Source organism: Camelus ferus, chromosome 26 (genome assembly GCF_009834535.1).
Source record: "Camelus ferus isolate YT-003-E chromosome 26, BCGSAC_Cfer_1.0, whole genome shotgun sequence".
Taxonomy (NCBI): domain Eukaryota; kingdom Metazoa; phylum Chordata; class Mammalia; order Artiodactyla; family Camelidae; genus Camelus; species Camelus ferus.
Window position 1 is genome coordinate 26072112 of NC_045721.1, and position 17752 is coordinate 26089863.

General features: G+C 47.6%; 1 protein-coding gene across 1 annotated transcript in view; it reads left to right on the forward strand.

Annotated features, from left to right (window-relative positions):
• CSMD1 (CUB and Sushi multiple domains 1) overlaps positions 1-17752 on the forward strand; it is a 1664412-nt gene that overhangs the window by 1468516 nt on the left and 178144 nt on the right.

Genomic DNA, 17752 nt, shown 5'->3' on the forward strand with positions numbered 1-17752 from the left:
GTGAGCTCTTGGTCCTGCGCTCGCATGGTTGTGCAGAGACATCCGGAAGCAAATCTGCCCAGCAGCATCTACAGTCACTGGATGTGTCACTGAGGTGGGGTGACTGAGCTGTTACCAGAATCCTGCCTTCCCCCCTGATTTTCCAAATGGCAGTTAGGAAGGTCCACCTGCTCTGAAAGCGTGTGGCTGAACTGAAGCCAGAGGCTGTGGGCTTCACATGTGTCGGGCCAGCCACCCCTCAGCTGGAGGAGCTGCTTCCACGTGCTGTTCCGGCCCCGCCGCACACCGCTGCTGCGGTGGTGGCCGTGTGTCCCCGCCCCCTCCAGACCCGGAGGGCCCCTGCTGCTGCTCCATTGCTCTGCGTCACGTTGGGGAGCTTGAAGCTGTGGATCTGTGTGTGGGTACTTTCCAGTTAGATGGACTTCGTGTTTTTTTTTTTTACATAGAGCGTAAGCTTTGTGAAAATAGGAGAGAGAAGTATCGGGGGTGCCTGGAGTTTAGTTCACTCTTAGTATCATCGGTTTGACAGCAGTGATTGTCTTCTCTGCTGTTTTCCCTCTTTGCCTCAACCTACAACCACACAGTCGCTCCCCGGGTCCAAGTCTCGTCTGTAAGGTTGTCCTGGAGCTGCAACACCCTGCCAGATGGGAAAGAAATTTGTAGTACAGACTCGTTGGTGCTGATGGCTACAATCAAAGTATTATTAACTTCACATTAAATTCTTAGGTTTAAACACTAAGCAGTTAAGTTTATGAAATCCCAGACTCCCACAGTGTGATCAAATACCTGAACCAAATCTTCATCTCTACAAGATGGTTTGGAAACAACAAATGATTATAAAATGTTTTGTGCAAATTATTAAAGCTTAAGATTGTTTAAAGACACTTTCAATTATTTTCAAAAGACTTTTGTAACTGCCTCTTGTTGGTTAGTTGCATTACTTAGGAAAACATTCATATTTAAATATTTCAAATCCATAATTTACCTACACACAAGTGGATTAGAAACTGTCAACAGAGAGTAAATGTATAGCTTAACAAACATCCTGACACTTTTCAAATAGGTACAAACCATATATGCGTAAACCAGAGCGTCCTCTCCAGGACTTTCTAACTTTTCCCTCTTGGCAGTTCTGAGTCTTGGTGAATAGTGCCTTTTCATCTTCTTTGTAAATTAGGAACTGAGCCCCCAGATCTTTAAGTGGTTTGCTGAAGCTTTCACATCCAGAGTGTTTCAGCTGGGACCCAAATCCACGTCTTCTAAATAAAGGCCAGAACTGTCGATGAACTTACTTTAGGATATTTTAGATGATCCCACTTTGATGAGTTCCACACTGATTGATGCTTATATGTGTAGAAGCACTGCCAAGGAAGAAAAGCCAGGCGTCTTTGGAACAAGAAGGAGCAAATATATTAGTAGACGTTCACTAAGTGACTGTTGGTTTCTGAGTAACAGGTCAGAGCAACGTACAACTGAAAGCATTTACCTCTGTTACAAAACCACTGCTTTTTGTTACAGATTCGTATGTTTTCATAACAGATGGTCGTCTTCTGATTCTGTAATGATATCACGTTTAAGCATAACCCACAGGCTTTTTCAGACTGGGGCAGTGGGTGTTCACACGTTATCCCGCTCTGTAATGGCTCTTGCACAGATGTCTGATCTGTAATATAAGGACCTTAGGCTGGGTCACTGTCAGCCAAGCTGTGCTCCACAGAGCACCGGTCCCACAGGGCCGTCTCGGGCAATGAGGCTTTCACCATATTTAACAGAGACGTTTTGTTTGTTTGTTTCCTCCCAGTGATTGTAAAGCTCTTCAAATATCAGAAAACATCATATTGACAATGGATTGCTCTGTCTTCTAAATATTTCAGCAAATTTTTTTGCAGAAAAAGAGTTCTAGAAATTAAAGGAAAATTTCCTGTTATCTTCAGAATTCTTAAAAAAAATATGTTGACTCTCTTAGAGTTCCACAAGAATGTTCCCAGAGCAGTTGCTCCTCAGAAGCAGTGCCCCACAGGGCTCTCTGGGTCGCTCTTACTTGGTTGGGTAGAGAGGAGCAGACAACTCTCAGTCACAGTTCAGCCTCAGTTCTTGCTCTCCAGGTGGGCAGTGAAGAACCGCGTTTTGGACAGGCCCCTCTGGACCGTCCTGGTGGGTCTGCTTTCTGACTTTGCATGTATTACTGGTGTACTGATGATTAGCGCTGTATGGAAACGGGGGGGGGGGGGCATGGTTCCTGGTCACAGGTAAATGCCTCAGGATTGTCACGTGTAGCCCTTGGGAAACTCTGGTCAGTAGAAGTGTGACTCTGGCACCACGTTCTCAGCTACGGGATGGGTCAGCAGGTGGTGTTGTAGGAGCCGGTTCATGGCTCCAGTTTTCATCGACCAGTATGTTTGACCCATAATGTAGTTCATCTTCTGTTAAATTTGACCATCAACACATTGTTCTATTTGCCCTGAATACATTTCATCTTTACATGAGTTCTTAGGTCTTCCTCCAGTAGACTACAACTCCTTGATGATAATGTGTGATTCGTGCAGCCTAAGATTTAGAAATCTATCTGTAATATATAGGATGCATTTTATGTATTTATTTATGATGATGGCAAATACGATTTTCCAGAGAAATGAGAGATCATTGAAAGCCAGCATAATCCTAGAAGCCCCCAGAATTTTCTTTTCCTCCAGCTAGATGCCCTTTGCCACATTCCTCAAGATTGCATTTAAACGCTATTGACTACGTGGAAGGTTGCTCTGCTGTCCAGCTTCCTGGAGCAGAACCACTTGCTTCCTCTGAACCCTCCATACCCCTTACATCTTGTCTCTGCATCTTTTGTTTTCACCAACAGAGTGTGAGATTCTCAAGAGGAGGACTCTTAACTTGATCAACATTGTATCACCTGCGTAGTCTCTTATTAAGTGATAGTTAATTGGGATGACCTAGATTTGCATGGGAGGGGACAGGTTTTGGGGGGGGGGGTTGTTTGTTTTTTTTTAAGCAACAATTTTTTAAAATTTTATTTTATTGAGTTATAGTCAGTTTACAATGTTGTGTCAATTTCCAGTGTAGAGCACAATTTTTCAGTTACACATGAACACGTATATATTCATTGTCACATTTTTTTTTGCTGTGAGCTACCACAAGATCTTGTATATAGTTCCCTGTGCTAGACAGTATAATTTTGCTTATCTATTCTGTATCTGCAAATTTTGAGCTCCCAGTCTGTCCCTTCCCACCCCTCTCCCCCCCGGCAACCACAAGTTTGTATTCTATGTTTATGAGTCTGTTTCTGTTTTATATTTAAGTTCAATTGTCTTCTTCTTCTTTTTTTTTTTTTTTTAGATTCCACGTATGAGCAATCTCATATGGTATTTTTCTTTCTCTTTCTGGCTTACTTCACATAGCATGACATTCTCCAGGGACATCCATGTTGCTGCAAATAGCATTATGTTGTCATTTTTATGGTTGAATAGTATTCCATTGTATAAATATACCACATCTTCTTTATCCAGTCGTCTGTCAATGGACATTTAGGCTCTTTCCGTGTCTTGGCTATTGTAAATAGCGCTGCTATGAACATTGGGGTGCAGGAGTCTTTTTGAAGTAGGGTTCCTTCTGGATATATGCCCAGGAGCAGTATTCCTGGGTCATACGGTAAGTCTATTCCTAGTCTCTTGAGGAATCTCCATACTGTTTTCCACAGTGGCCGCATCAAGGGAGGGGAAGGTTTGAGTAAAGATGTGGAGCGTTGACTATGATCTTTGAGCTCGTGAGGTAACAAGTATGAACGTCCAGATAGAACAGAAAGTGCATGATGAGGAGAAAAAAGGAAAAGGAAATGAGCTGTGGGGACCTGATTGTGGAAGCCTTGAAGGCTGGTCTCAGTGCTGGTCGATGTGAAGGCAGAGCCACAAGCCGTGTTGGAGGAAAGAAATTACATGGAGGTCTGGAGCTGAGAAGATGATAAACAGACGATGGTGTAAATGCCGTTTCTTCGAGGATGATGACAATCCCAATGGATCTGTGCCCTTGTCACCCACAAATGCGCAGAGAATAAAGGAGAAAAAACACTTGCGACTTTTGCAGTAACACCTAACGGGGCAGAGAAGAAATACGTAGTCACTTTTACTTACATGTATGGAGTAGTTGGGTTGAATACGCCATCTGCCTTGAAAAAGAAAAGTAGAAACAGGGATCACTTGGGAGGGTGGTGGGGGGTTAGTCAGGAGTCACGGAAGAACAGATAGACAGACCTTAAAAATGGAAGTTTTGGTGCCATCCAAGGTGTGTTTGGCAAAGAGGCCCGAGCAGTAGATGCGGGACTCCCGTCCCACTGGGAAGCCAGTGCTATCGTGGAGGTGAATTAACTCGGCCGACCTCCCTTTAGGTCTTCTGGCTTCATGTAACCCGTCTCCCTGGCTCTGATTCCGTGGGTACCAGACAGTGTTCTTGGTGTAACTGGGGTGTCAGCGTGGCTCTCCCAGTAGAAACAGAGTGATTTCTTTGTGTCAACGTAGGGGTTCTGGTACATGGACTGACTCCATTTATCATTTTAAATTAGGGGCTTGACATCCTGATGTTGTGTATGAGCCACAGGAGCCCTCCAGGTGATGAGTCGGTCTGTGGCAGAGAAACAGGCGTCTGATCCTACAAAGCCGTCCTTTAAGATGCAGCCTGCCGGCTCTCCTGGGGCAGCTCACCCCGCTGGCTGTTGCAAGCCTCATTTTTTTTTGTTTCAAAGTTTTACAACATAGACTGTAGCGCAGGGAGTCCATGTCAGGGACTTCTCCAAAATGCTGGAGGAAAAGAGGCTTGTGGGGCAGACAAGGAAGAACCTTTCCAAGAAACACGAAGAGGCTGGAGGTGAGCAGGCAGACCAGCAGGACAGAGCTGCTACTGGTGGTCTACGTGGCCCCTTTGTGACTATTATTTTTTAAAAGGAAGGGAGAAAAACGTCCTTATTCAAGAAAGTCAGCGCCCTCAGAGCCCAGCCCCACCACTGCCCCGGGCGGCTCTGGGCAGGAGCGGACCACACAGCCTGGAAGTGAGACCCACCCCGCCCCTGGACAGGCTAACTTGCAGGTGACAGTGTTCAGTTTGGAGACAGGGAAGCAGGGGCGTTCGTGGTGGTTCCTGTCCTCCCCCACGGCCGGTCTCTTGTGGCTGGTTAATTTCCATTTTCAGCCCCTAAAATTGCTCCCTGCCCCCGACCCTGAGTTATCTGTTGAAGAACCCTAGAGAAAAGCCTGAGAGTCCCCCTGCGACGGGGACCTGGGAAAAGGCGCCCGGACGGCCCCTCTGCCCGCGCCCCTTGGCCCCTCGCCCTCGTTCACTCTGTTTTCTGAAGTTGATGAGGCCGAGGTGGGTGATTTGGCACCGGCCCTGATTCCGAACAATCTGCAGCATATTCTGTGCAGGAGAAAACAGGAGCCCAGAGCCACGACGTACACGGCTGTCATCTCGATCTCATTAACATGCTGATAGAATTGAAATGACCCCAGCATGCACGTGCTGTTACAAATGAGAGCGCGGCCCTGGGTGTGAACACGCTCTCAAGGCCAGTAATGAAGCACTAAGCACCGCCACCTTTGCGCTCCACGGCGAGTCAGAATTGCGGCAGGCGCGAGGCGTGCACAGACGGGTGAGCAGCCAGTCACTGGAAACATGCCTCGGCCCTGATAAAGAACAGGGGAGTCCGAAGCGGGAATGTGAAGTGCTTGAGATCACGGGTTTATAACAGGAGCTGACTCCCTGGGGAAGGGTTGGCGTCCTAAACAGACTGATGCAATTTGGGGCGTCCCTCCTCCTGCCCATCCCCACCCAGTTCCGTCGGGAGTCACCCTATTTCTTTGGGTTTTTTACAGCTTTACTGAGATGTAGTTGGCATATAATAGGTGTGCAACATGATGACTTCGTACACGTGCTAATTGCAGAACGCTTGCCACACTCACGTTTGCTTAACACCATCATCGCCTCACGTACATGCTTCTGTGTGTGTGCTGCGATCGGCCTGTTGCTGATGGTTCTTCTCACACCACTGCCTCCCCGGCAAGGAATGAGATCTAAGTGCACAGTGATGTGTTCTTTTCACAACTGATTTTTTAATTTAAGTACAGTCAGCTTACAGTGTTGTATCCATTTCTGCTGTACAGCATAATGTTTTAGTCATACATTGATTGCCGCAAGAGTTTGGAAATTCTTCTCAAGCTGAGGGGCAGTTCTAAATGCAAGTTCTTAAATCCAGTTTTATAAATAACAAAGACAGTCACACATTTCTCAAACTTTCTTGGTTGTAGTATGTGTAAGCCTTGCGTCTTTCAAGTACAATCGTATTGGTCAAAGAGCAGCGTTTATCACATGCCCAGTCTTTCTGGTGCAGCTGTGTTCTGAAAAATCACGCCAGAGCAGTGCTTGGGTCAGCGGAAGTCCTCACGCCTTTCCACCGTTGTGCTGCAGGTCAGGAGGAAGTGTGAAAGGGGGTCAGGAGACAACCACCTTGCACGTGGTTCCACACAACAGGTTTATTTCATTTTCCTGAAGATTAAAATTGTGGCAAACGTACCTGGCTGCTTTGGGGTCTCTTCACGTGACGCAGGAGTGTGGGTGAGCAGTTTGTAAATAAAGGTTCGTGGACCAAGAAATTGTTCTTAAGTTCAGGGAAACATGGTTAGTGTTACTTGGCTTTCCACAGTTGGCTAGTAGGTAATTTTATAAAGGTGTTACAAAGTAATAGGCAGTTATTTTGTGAAGTCACCTGTTCCCAGGAAGGATGACTCGGGCACTTCTAACTTTAGTATCCCTAGGTTAGATTTATTTTAGTTTGGGGGTTGTCAATAAAACGCTCCCCCCATGAATTCTTATCAAGTACAACATAGCATCTCTCACCTGTGAAGGAAAATAAAGCTAATTTTTAATATGCTTTAAACTGAAAAAATTTTTAAGTGTGCACATTAAGTGAAGTTAAACTGTATACTCAGAATTTACTGTGCTATGAAAAGGGTAGTGTTATAAAGAGAAAACGGCGATGGCAGTGATGCGACTACGCACTCACGTGACTGCATCAACGGGAACCTCTCCCGTCAAAGTATCAGGCCATCTCCATACCTTTTTTTATAAGCTGACACCTTCTTGTAAGAATTCTGAAAATGGCATTTTTGCTCTTCTCTTACAAGAAAAGAACCTCTATAGCGTCACATTGTGTGTGATACACTTTTCAAAATTGAATGGCTTTCAGTAGAAATACCACAATGGAAAAGGCAGCCCAGGTAATTCAGACACAATAGAGAGAGAGAAGAGAGACAGACCACTAGAAAGTCCCGGGAAATAGCTCTATTTATGTAAAGCAGGCTGGGCACTGTATAACGAGGGAAGACATCCCAGGGAGCGCCGTATAAAGAGCCAGTCCCCTGAGCCCGGTCCAGGCATGCAGTTCACGGTTTGCGGTAGGAGCTTTCATAGTTATGGGTGCACTTTTAGATAAACATGAAGATAAATGTTTAATTCCTGTAAAACGTGATTAAGAGAATACTTGGGGCCAAACTTGGTGGCGTTTTTGAGAAGGGAGACTTGAGGGTAAGTCTTGGCTTCACCCTGAGGCTGAGGCACCCCTGCCTCTGCTGGCCCCGCGGCGAGGCTGCTGTAAACCCGGGGCACGCGTCTCCGTCCGTGTCTCAGAGGGAGGAAAAGGCGCATTATTATCATGACCATTTAAGAGGAGAAGATGACACAGGCGACGCCTCATTGATGTGCTCAGTGTCAGAGGCAGAGGAGAGGTGCAGACGGGCAGATAGTCCGGGTCTCTGGCCTTCTAACCGGATGTTTTACTCTCTTGCTCCCTTCGAACCACATATAGCTCCCCAAAGACGAACATGTAAGCATTCACAGTGTTCTCTTTAAAATTCCAGTGAAACTGGGACATGGTTCACTCCTGTGTCCATGTGAGAATTGCCTAGTTAGGATCTTGGGTCACCCTGGTGGCCCACACCGAGGTCCTCTGAACCCCGTGGGAGCTGTCACGTGCCAGAGGGGCTGGGAGCAGCTTCTCCATAGCTTTGCATAATTTTCCATGAGGCTTAGTTTTGTGGATTTTATTTTGTAATTCATGATCCCTTACATTTTGTGACGATTTGATAGTTGATACACTGCTATCTGTTCTCCCAGAATTAAATACATTGTTGGTCACCAGTTCTTTGAGAAAGACAAAAGGACGCAGAGAGGAGTGACATAAATGATTTAATTACAGGATTGAACTAAAAGCATATGACTTGAGTGTGAAATAAAATGACAGCTGACAGATGACATCACCAAATGCTGTAAAATCTAATGTTTTTATGGGAAGAGTGATGACAGAATTTTTTCCATTCATTTTTAGGGGAAATAAAAAGCAATAATTACTGCGTTAGTCAAAGTCATAGTTACATTGTTTTTGCAAAGGGTCATTGTTGGGAAAATAGGAATCTCAGAGACTTAACGTGTCTTGTCAAAAAGGACGTGCTGGGTGACAGATCACAGGCCACTTTATGTCTGATTCTGATTTTTCTTGCATGTGTTGTGGCATTCTTAATGATGCTGTAGCAGGATAAAAGGCATGAATCTATTCACATTCAAAATCACTGTTTTTCTCCACTTCATGAAGTCTGACACGAGGACATTTGAAGGCTGTTCGGATTTCTTCCTCATCATCAGAGAGGCTTTGTTGTTTTTGCTGTGCTGAGTAAACTTTCCGGACAGCTCTGACATGACAACAGTTATGTCTGTTAAATGCCAGTGCTGGGCAGTTAGGCTGGGGGATGTGAAAATGCATTAAGGCCTCTGGAACATTCGGTTTGAATTTGCAAAGACTCGGGGATGGTACACTTGACTCCGCTGAGCGGCTGTGAGAACACGCGGAGATCGCCACGTCACAGACCAGATTTTTCTTTTGCAAATAAGTAGTTGTTTTTGGACACTCTAGTTCTGAAATTCTATGAAAAAGAATCAAAGGGTAGTTTGACTGTTGAAAGGGATGTGGGAGTTTTCCTACGATGATTCTGAGAAAGTTTACCCTTTAACGCCCTTGACAGCTGGGTGGGTGAGCCTCCAGGGTGAGGGGCGCGAGGGCGGTGCCGGCGCTTCTGGACCTGGTGACTTACTGAGTGAGCTGGAGACGGGGGCAGGGAGGTTTGCACTGGGAGGGAAGTAGGCTTTATTTCTGAGTGATGGGGTCTTGACAGCCCTTGGCATTTAGTAGCAGGATTGTAATCTTGCTCCAATATGTAACGTAGACTCATAGACTGCAGACGCAAATGAAGTTAGAATTTGCTTACTGGATGTCGTGTAATCTAATTCTGACATAATGACTGTAGGATTCATAGCCAGTCCAGGGGGGAAGAGAGGCTCAGGAGGAGCAGCTGGAGTGCTCCAAACTGACCCTCAAGGGCGGGCGTGGTTTGGAGGGTGAGCAGCATGGAGGCACAATCAAGCCATCTGCCTGGACGCCGGGGAGTGGTGGGCGCCAGGACCGGACACGGTGCTGCCCAGAGGAGCGCTTCCTGGGTCTTGTAGGCCATCCTCCCAGGACAGCTCTCAGACAACCAGGGAGCTCTAGGCACGAGGTGAGGGAGACGCGCTCCAGCAAGTTAAGGTCAGAAGAGAGTGGATACATTTGCGAGGGTGCGAGGGAGGTTTTGCAAGACCTCGGTGAGTGGTTGGGAGCAACAGAAAGACGGGGTCAGAGATCGATCATCTGCAGGTGTGGGTAGGGGGAGTCAGAGATCATCTGCAGGTGTCGGGGGTGGGGGGTGCAGGGTAGGGGGGCGTCTGCGATGAGCGGGGAGGTAAGAGCGTGCCGGCTTGGGAAGCGAGTGCGTGCATGGTCTCCGTTCTGTTCAGGCCTCTTTGGCTGCGTACTCGGCTGGCTTGGCTTTACTTCTGGGCTTTGCTGCTGACTCTCCGTGATGTGTAGCGGGTGTGAAACATCCCAGACCCGTGCAGGAGCTTGGACCGGTGAGCATTCTCTTTCAGCCTGGGGCTGGGCCTGCTCCAGAGTGGGTTCTGAAGTTGGGCGGCTCGCGTTACCAACGTCCCAGGAGCAAGCTGGGTGAGCGTGCCGGACGCCTCCAATCTCAGTGGGGCTGGTGGATGGCAGCCCCTCCCACGGAAATTCTTTGAGAGGATGCGCTGTGGCCAGCGAGGACCAGCCCTCACCGCCTGATGCTGTGAGAGGCCAGCGCGGTCTGGTCCTGGCTGTCACCTCTCAGGAATTGCTGACCTCCCTGCGTGGCTCGAGGTGCAACATTCTGCCGTGTGGTTTTACCATTGCTTTGCATTTATTTGTTGTAGAGTAATAAAAGTAACAACATATGAATAACAATGGCAGCAACAAATCCAAGTCTTGTTGGTAATCCCTTGTATTGATAGAGTGTGATTAGGACGAGCTCAAAGCGTTCTCATAAATCTTTGACTGTTTCTTTTAAAAATCTCTGCAACATGGGGTCAGGAAGTTACTTCTTCAATTATGCGGCATAAAGGAAAGAGAAGAAGCTGCCACTGTCTTGCGCTGTGCTCTGACGGTAATTGAATTGGGCCCTATGTGATTAAGTGTGATGTATGCTGGCCCGACTCATTTTGTTGAGCTCTGGGCATCCCTTTGTATAAGTGGGATTCGCACGTCCGTGTATGTGTGTGTGAAACGGAAGGAAGCATCCACCACCGAGCGTGACGTCTTGTCCGCGGGCCCAGCCTCCCTGGAGAGCACAGGTGGCTCATTTAGAAGCAGCCATATGTAGTGCTGGTGGCTGCCTGTGAATGGGCTGCCTGTACTGGCCTCCTCCTTCCACAGAACCCCCAAGGAGGATGGGAGACTCCAGCTCGCCCGCTGTCCCGCCCGCACCCAGGCGGCCGTGCTCGTCCTCCGTTCTGCTGAAGTGCTCGCCGAGGCCGTGGCAGTGCTTCCGCTGGAGCCGAGCCCTGGAGGTGGGGCTGTGCCTGCACTGAGATGAGCCAGGTGCTAAGGGCTTGAGGAGGGTGCGAGTCTGGTCCGTGAACGGTGTCCCTCTGAGACGCAGAGGTTGGCTGTGGGGCCCTCTCCCATCCTGTGCGGACGTGAGCTCCTGGAGGGCCGAGACTGAGGTGAATTCTTTTTTTTTTTAATCTTCAGCACCTAGCAGGTCATCTGACGCACAGTAGGCACTTCAGGAACACATGTCAACAGAGTGATTTAATTAACGAATGAATGTTGTAGGTAAGAGGGCAAGTTGTTCCAAATTTATGTTTGCAACCAGATGATCAAAATGACCTCTGTTTTTCCTCACATTGTCCCACTAATCTAGTGGGCTAAAAATTGGGAAATTATACTTTTAAATATATTTCATGAATAAAAGTGAAACACCACTAGACTGAGCTGCTCTGTATAATTTACTACCTTCATTGTCAGGTAGAAACCATGATGAAAAATACGTTTTAAGAGAACAGTATTAACAGCTTAGATTTACAATCAGAGTAACAGTTTTTATGTCAGCATTTTTGCTTAAAACTGAAAGGTATAAAAGACATGGAAAGTCTGAACATACAGAGGAGTCATGTCGGACGAGCGCCGACATTCACGGGACAACTTGCGGCTCGTTCTGTAGGACGGAAGGAGCCGCGCTTACAGAGCACCACAGACGTTCGTGTCAGCAAGTTCTGCACATGGCCTGCTCTTCACCCCCGATATAAAAAGAAGTGGATATAGTGAAACAGGCACAATCAAGAAAAACAGAAAAGCTGATAGAAAACAGGACCCAGAGGAGCGGAGACTAGAAACGCGCTCTTGCCACGACTGTGCCGACGTGGACGGTGTTCCGTGCTCCTCGCGCTTGGCGGCGCACCGCAGTCTGCTGCTGTTTGTCACTTGGCCTGATTTCTCTGCTGCACAGTGAGCTCTCTCTATGCCCGGTGCTGTTCTTGTCCCGAACTGCTGCAAAACGTGCCTGTGTTTAGCCGTGTCACAGGAGACGTTGCTGACGAAGGGTTGCCCTGTTTTCCGGGATTAGTGCACGGGCACTGTGACGCGGTGGCGCTGGTGTCACGAGGCGGTGATGCTGCTGCTTCGTTCCCTGCCTCACATCTCTGACACGAGCTCGTTCCTTCTCCTTCCTTCGCTCGCGTCACAGACCGTCTCTCTGCTTCCACGCGTCTCTCGAGCTCCGTTTGCCTGATGCAGTGTCTGCGCACACGTAATCTTATTTCTTCCACTGCCACGCATCCCCTGCCACAACCTAGCTTTCATCACTAAATAAACGTCTTCCCGGTTTTCCTGCCATGTCTCTCACTCCAGCCCAAACCGCACGTTGCCGCTGACTGTCCCTCTGAGACACACATGCACTTGGTCACTGCCGGGGCCGACGCCTTTGCTCCCGGCCCCGGGACATGCTGAATCGGTCCCAGCTCCCCAGGCTCCCATCCAGCCCTTCCCAGCCTTGCCCGTAACCACTCGCGCTTCAGCCCTATCCCCCTCCACCTCCGCACACTTAAATGAAGCTTCAGCAGGTGCAGACGCTCCTGGAAACTGCCCTGTGCACCCAGCATGCACTGCATTCTGCCGAACTCCCCCGCATCTGTGGAGCCTTTATCTGGAGTCTCTCCGTCTGGTGTTATCGCCACCGATGCCCTGTCCTCCTGGGCCAGCCCAGCTCTTATCCCAACCCTCCTGCCTCCTTGTGGGCCTTTCTCAACCTTCACAGGAACCCCACTGTAGCATTTATCATGCTGTTTTTAAATTATTTGTTTTCTTATCTGGGTAATTAACTAGACTGTGGAAGATAAGGAGTCCTATACCACTTGGCTCAGAAGGGACAGTAAATATGTTTGAAAATTTAGACAATGCACTGACTGTAAGTTCTTCCCTCAGTATGAGAGTTAGAACAGCATCCACCATCGGACGTGTTTAACAACCGATTCAGGGTGAAACGCCGTCATCCGTCCATGTCTGTGCGGGTGCAAACCCTCAGCGTTAAACGCCCTTGACACGGACACGCGGGTGTGCGGTGCTGGGGAGCAGGGAGGCGGTGGGCGCTAGGAGTTCCTCCAGCCTGGGCTGGGGTCGCTGGGCGGCTCTGCCCCAGGTCAGAGGGTGCTCAGCATGAAAGGTTTGCTTGGGAGTTTTATAATATTCAGAATTATACAACGTTTCAAGATTGTCTCCTGGAATTCTTAGCCATGACTACCTTGCTTTATGATAGCTCACTGACATGTTGGGTAGAAACCAGCATGGTTCCAGAAAAATCGATGATTTCTTTGGTTATCCAGTATTCATTCTGGACTTTTACAGGTTTTTTTTTTTTTTTTTTTTTTTTTTTTCTCACTCAGGAGCTGGGAAGCTCTGAGCTCTCTTAAGCTTCCCGTCCTGGTGGGTAGTGCTACATGGGGGCTTCAGAGCGTCTTTCCGTGGGGGCTGCTCATGTAGTCACAGAACAAAAGCAGCAGTAATGAGACTTAGCACATGGGGACAGGAAGTGCATTAAATGAAAAGAAGGTAGTTGACCACAGCATCAATTTGAAACCAGTAACAGCCATAGCTAAACACACAACTTAGATGCACAACTTAACAGATAGTAGTTTAAAAATGGAACATGCACACACACACCCCCACACCCAGAACTTCATTCTCGAGTCATGAAGGTTGTGTTTAAAAACACGAGTCAGTCAGATATTTTGGGAAATTCATTGTTAATGCACGTTACTCCTCAGGTGAAGCACAAAAATTAGCCTAAGCAGTGTCCTCCTGAGCCACACTTCCTTCTCGATGACTGTGAATTCAGGGAGGTGACGAGAGGGTCTTCAACTGTCCAGCAGAGTTCTCCTCTCAGTGGCGCCGGGGAGCGGTTGCTTTGGCACACGGCGACTTTACATTACTTTAAAAGCACGCTATTCAGACTGAAGTAAGTCTTAGGTAAAGTTATGAGATAAGAGGTTTCTGTAAACACGTGAGGCTTTATCCGTCGTTCAGAGGAGAAGATGTCGGAGGTTCTTCATCAACCACGAGCTCAGAGCTCACCGGAGCGTGCAGGTACTTTCTCAAGAGTCACCTGGATGGAGGTCGAAGAAACGCACGTGGCTGGGACCTTCAGGTTTCACCCTGGGTGTATGAAATGGGTTAAATCCACAGCAGCTTCTTTTCAAACAGAAGTGCTTGATTTGGAAGATAAAAACGAATAGCACTGATACTTTGTTAGACTGAAGAGATACAGGATTTAACCCTTAAAAACATGAAGACTGGGTAATTACTACAGCGGAGACGGAGAAGTAATCGTCAGCCTGATGTCTGGAGCTTATTTTGACTGGAACATTTTGTTCAAAGCATCTTTTCAGCTTTTGTGACTCAGAAAGAAATCACTGGAAAACAGAAAGAATTAGAGTTACCAAATAGATTTAGACAAGATTGCAACTCATAATAGGTAATGTTTTGACACAAATAACTTGATTTAGTCATTTTAAAGGTTCTGCAGCATAAAGTAAATGCAGAGAAGCAGTATTTGTACACTGACTTATTGCAGACTAGTGGCTATAAGGCAGAAAAGGGTACCTTCTCTGTAGTTTTAAAGTCATCACTCTTGAGCACCTTAAGAGTGATCATTCTGAAGTCTTTTAGATTCAAATCAGAATGGAGAACTATCTTTTAGATCTAAATATAAATCTAAGAAAATACTTTTAGATACTTTTTAAAATAAGCCACAGAAAAATCTTTTCCCTGAAACAGACAGATAATCAACATCACAGAACTTTGTAGTGTCATTGAAGAATTCCGCTATCATGCATCAATTCAACTTATTTCACCAGTGTTTAAAAGCAGTGCTGACATTTCCAAGAGATGATGACAACATGACGCCCTAACCCCGTAGCAAGCAGAGCTCAGCCGAGATGAGTCTCGTTCAGTTTGCAGAGAGAGAAGCGTCAGAGTGGGTAACGTACCCAGTGCGTGTGGATGGGCTACGAATCCAAGAGTCAAACTGGTTCACAGCACAGGCAACAAGAAACAGAAATTCGGGGTTTCTGCAGGTCTCTTCTAGTCCTTTCAGGGTGCTCATTGAATTCCTTTTCTAGGAAGAAATGGCTATAATTCTGTCTGTGACTTTGCGTGAATTATTAAATCTTGTGAGAAGCTTTGAGCAAACAAAACTGTCTTCACTGAGTTGAAATGGGAAAACTGAACTTGAGAATATCAAGATGATAAAAATGTTAAGCAAATACTTTTCAACTTTCTGACAGAGAAGAGGAATATTTTCATGTCGGGGCATCAGGCAGGCCTAGAAGCCTCAGGCACTTAGGGGTCAAGGGTGGAAACCCTCAAGGACTCACCTGACCTTCTGCAAAGCCCGGAAGGCATTATAAGCAAAGCAGGGAAGCTGGTGGAGGAGAGAGGAGCCGCCCTGTTGTAAGTAGCTCCGCTCAACTTCTCTGCGTGGCAGGACGTGGTTTAAAAAAAAGATCTTCCAGGATCGAGTGGTAGAAAAATCAATAAAGCAGATATTTCTCCAATAATTCAACCCAAGTAAAGTTTAGTAGACACTTTTATTGGTACATTCTGTTTGCTTGCTTGTTTTTTAATGTTTCTTCCTACCTTTGTCCAAAAAGGTTTTAATGCAAGTTTTGGGGGCAGAGGAAAACGTTTCTTCAAGCTAATTTTAATATAAACAAATTTGGGGGCTTTACGCCTTTGACAGCTTAGTTGGTTGAAGACTTTGAAGCCGTGCTCTCTGAACACAGAGGGCATCCCTGTGGTGTCTGTCTGCAGAGTCGATGGCTGTGAGCTGATGAGACAGCACGTACGTCCCCAGAAAGATCGATGTTGGTGCTTTATCCACACAGGCATCAATCTCCAGCGAGGACCATCTCTCATATCAGAACTCTTACGTGTAACCAGGACATAATTTACTGTCAGAAGGAAAGGTCTCGGACAAGTCAGCCGGACTGTTTCTTTGTCCGGCCCTTAATCATCCTGAGAAGATCTGTGTGTTTCAAAGCTCAGTCTTAAATCATTAGACGGGATCATGGTGACTTTTCTGAATTTCAAGTCTCAGCCTTCACCCAAAACTGATAAATCGCCCAATTCTTTCAAAGTTTTTTACATCTAGCTTTCACAGTCTAATCCTGGATTTTAAACATCTACTTTCAAAATACTTACTCATTCAACAAGCATTTTATAAACTTAAGAAATCCAGATTCCTGGTGCTTCTTGAAAAATCAGAACGCTGGGTCACGGGGGGTGTGAATTCCAGCAGGACAACAGGTGGCAGCTGTGCCCTGGGCCTGCCAGCACGGGCCCCGTTCTGTGCTGGTGGGACCCGCGTGGCCCCACCAGCGTTCAAGGCTGGCCGCTGTCCTGCGGGTCCCACGTCCCCAGGTTCCTTGTCACAGGGGTGCAGACAAAAGGGCTGGATGTCTGACTCTTTTCACTTACAACTTTTAGACCTGGATTTTGTCTACTGCGTATTTCCAGCTTTACGTTCCACAGGCCTTTGACACTCAGGTAGCTGCTTTGACTTCGAGATGCTGAAACGCTCTGGAAGTTGATCACTGTTGTTACTATTATTAGCTGAGCCCTACTCTGGCTGTCGCCTCCCAGCTGGTCACTCCGCTCCAGCCGGGGGCTGTCTCCTGTTCCTGTTACCCTGTGCAGCCGTGCTTTCCAGGGCGCTGCTCAGGTGCTGTCTCCTCCCAGCCCAGCACCACGGACACAACAGCAGGAGAGACTCTCCTTTCTTCCTTCTGTAGAGGGGAGAGGCCAGGGCCGAGTCCCCCGCAGGCCTTTTACCACACGTGAGCGACGACGGCTGTGTAAGCGAGCTCAGGGCTTAATGGCTTCCTTTCCCAGCTGTGTTGGGACCAGACCAGAGCTGTCAGGTGTTTGCGCAGGCCCTGAAGCTGTGTGTGACCGGGACCCTCTCCCTTCATTCCGGCTTCCCCTTCGTGGGGACTTCGAAACTGCCCCCTGGTTTTGCCCTGGAGCTGGCATCCTGCTGTGCTCTCTCCTTAGGCGTCTTGCATTACAGTGATTCGTGTCTCTTAAATAGATGAACAGAGTTACGGTTGTAAAGGCGTGGTTGGTGAAGACGGACACCTTACAGAAGGACATTTGAAAGAAGGAAACTTTTCTTGGCAACTGCATGTGAATTACCAGATGAGCAGTCTCCCCCCCGCCCGCCCGCGCTCGGTCCCAACCTGCAGGACTCGGTCTTGCTTATGTGGAGATTACCAGGGTAAAGTGATATTGTGAGTTTAAGGATGTATTTTCCTCAGTGGAAAGCATTCAGAATGCGAATTTGGCAGGCGGGCTTAGCAAAACCACACTTTTTTTTCTTTGAGTTTTTATCTGTTTTGTGAAAAGGAAGAGGTCGAAGTTCGGTGGAAATAGAAATAACCGTGGGGCCCCTCAGGTTGCCAGCTCCGCTTTTCAAATGGTCGAGATTGGCGTCACGACGTGAGGAGAGGTGCGCGTCAGGGGTGGCCCTGAATCGGTGCCTCATGTCAAAGCTGTGCAGCTCTCGGGACCGCAGAAGCTGAGGCTTCGTTTCCGTCATCTTTGAGTCTCCAAGCTTGGCTTGGTGAAGTCGCGATGATGCTTCACTCCTGGAGTTTCCGCTGTGCGGGAGCGCTCCCGAGCCCCTAAGCCTGGCCCGCAGGAGCACGGCGGGTGGCAGCGCGGGGCAGGAGGGCTGAGTTTCCTGCAGAGCTTGAGATCTGGAAGTTTTGGCAGATGTCAGCTTGGAGGTGGGGAGCTGGCAGAATA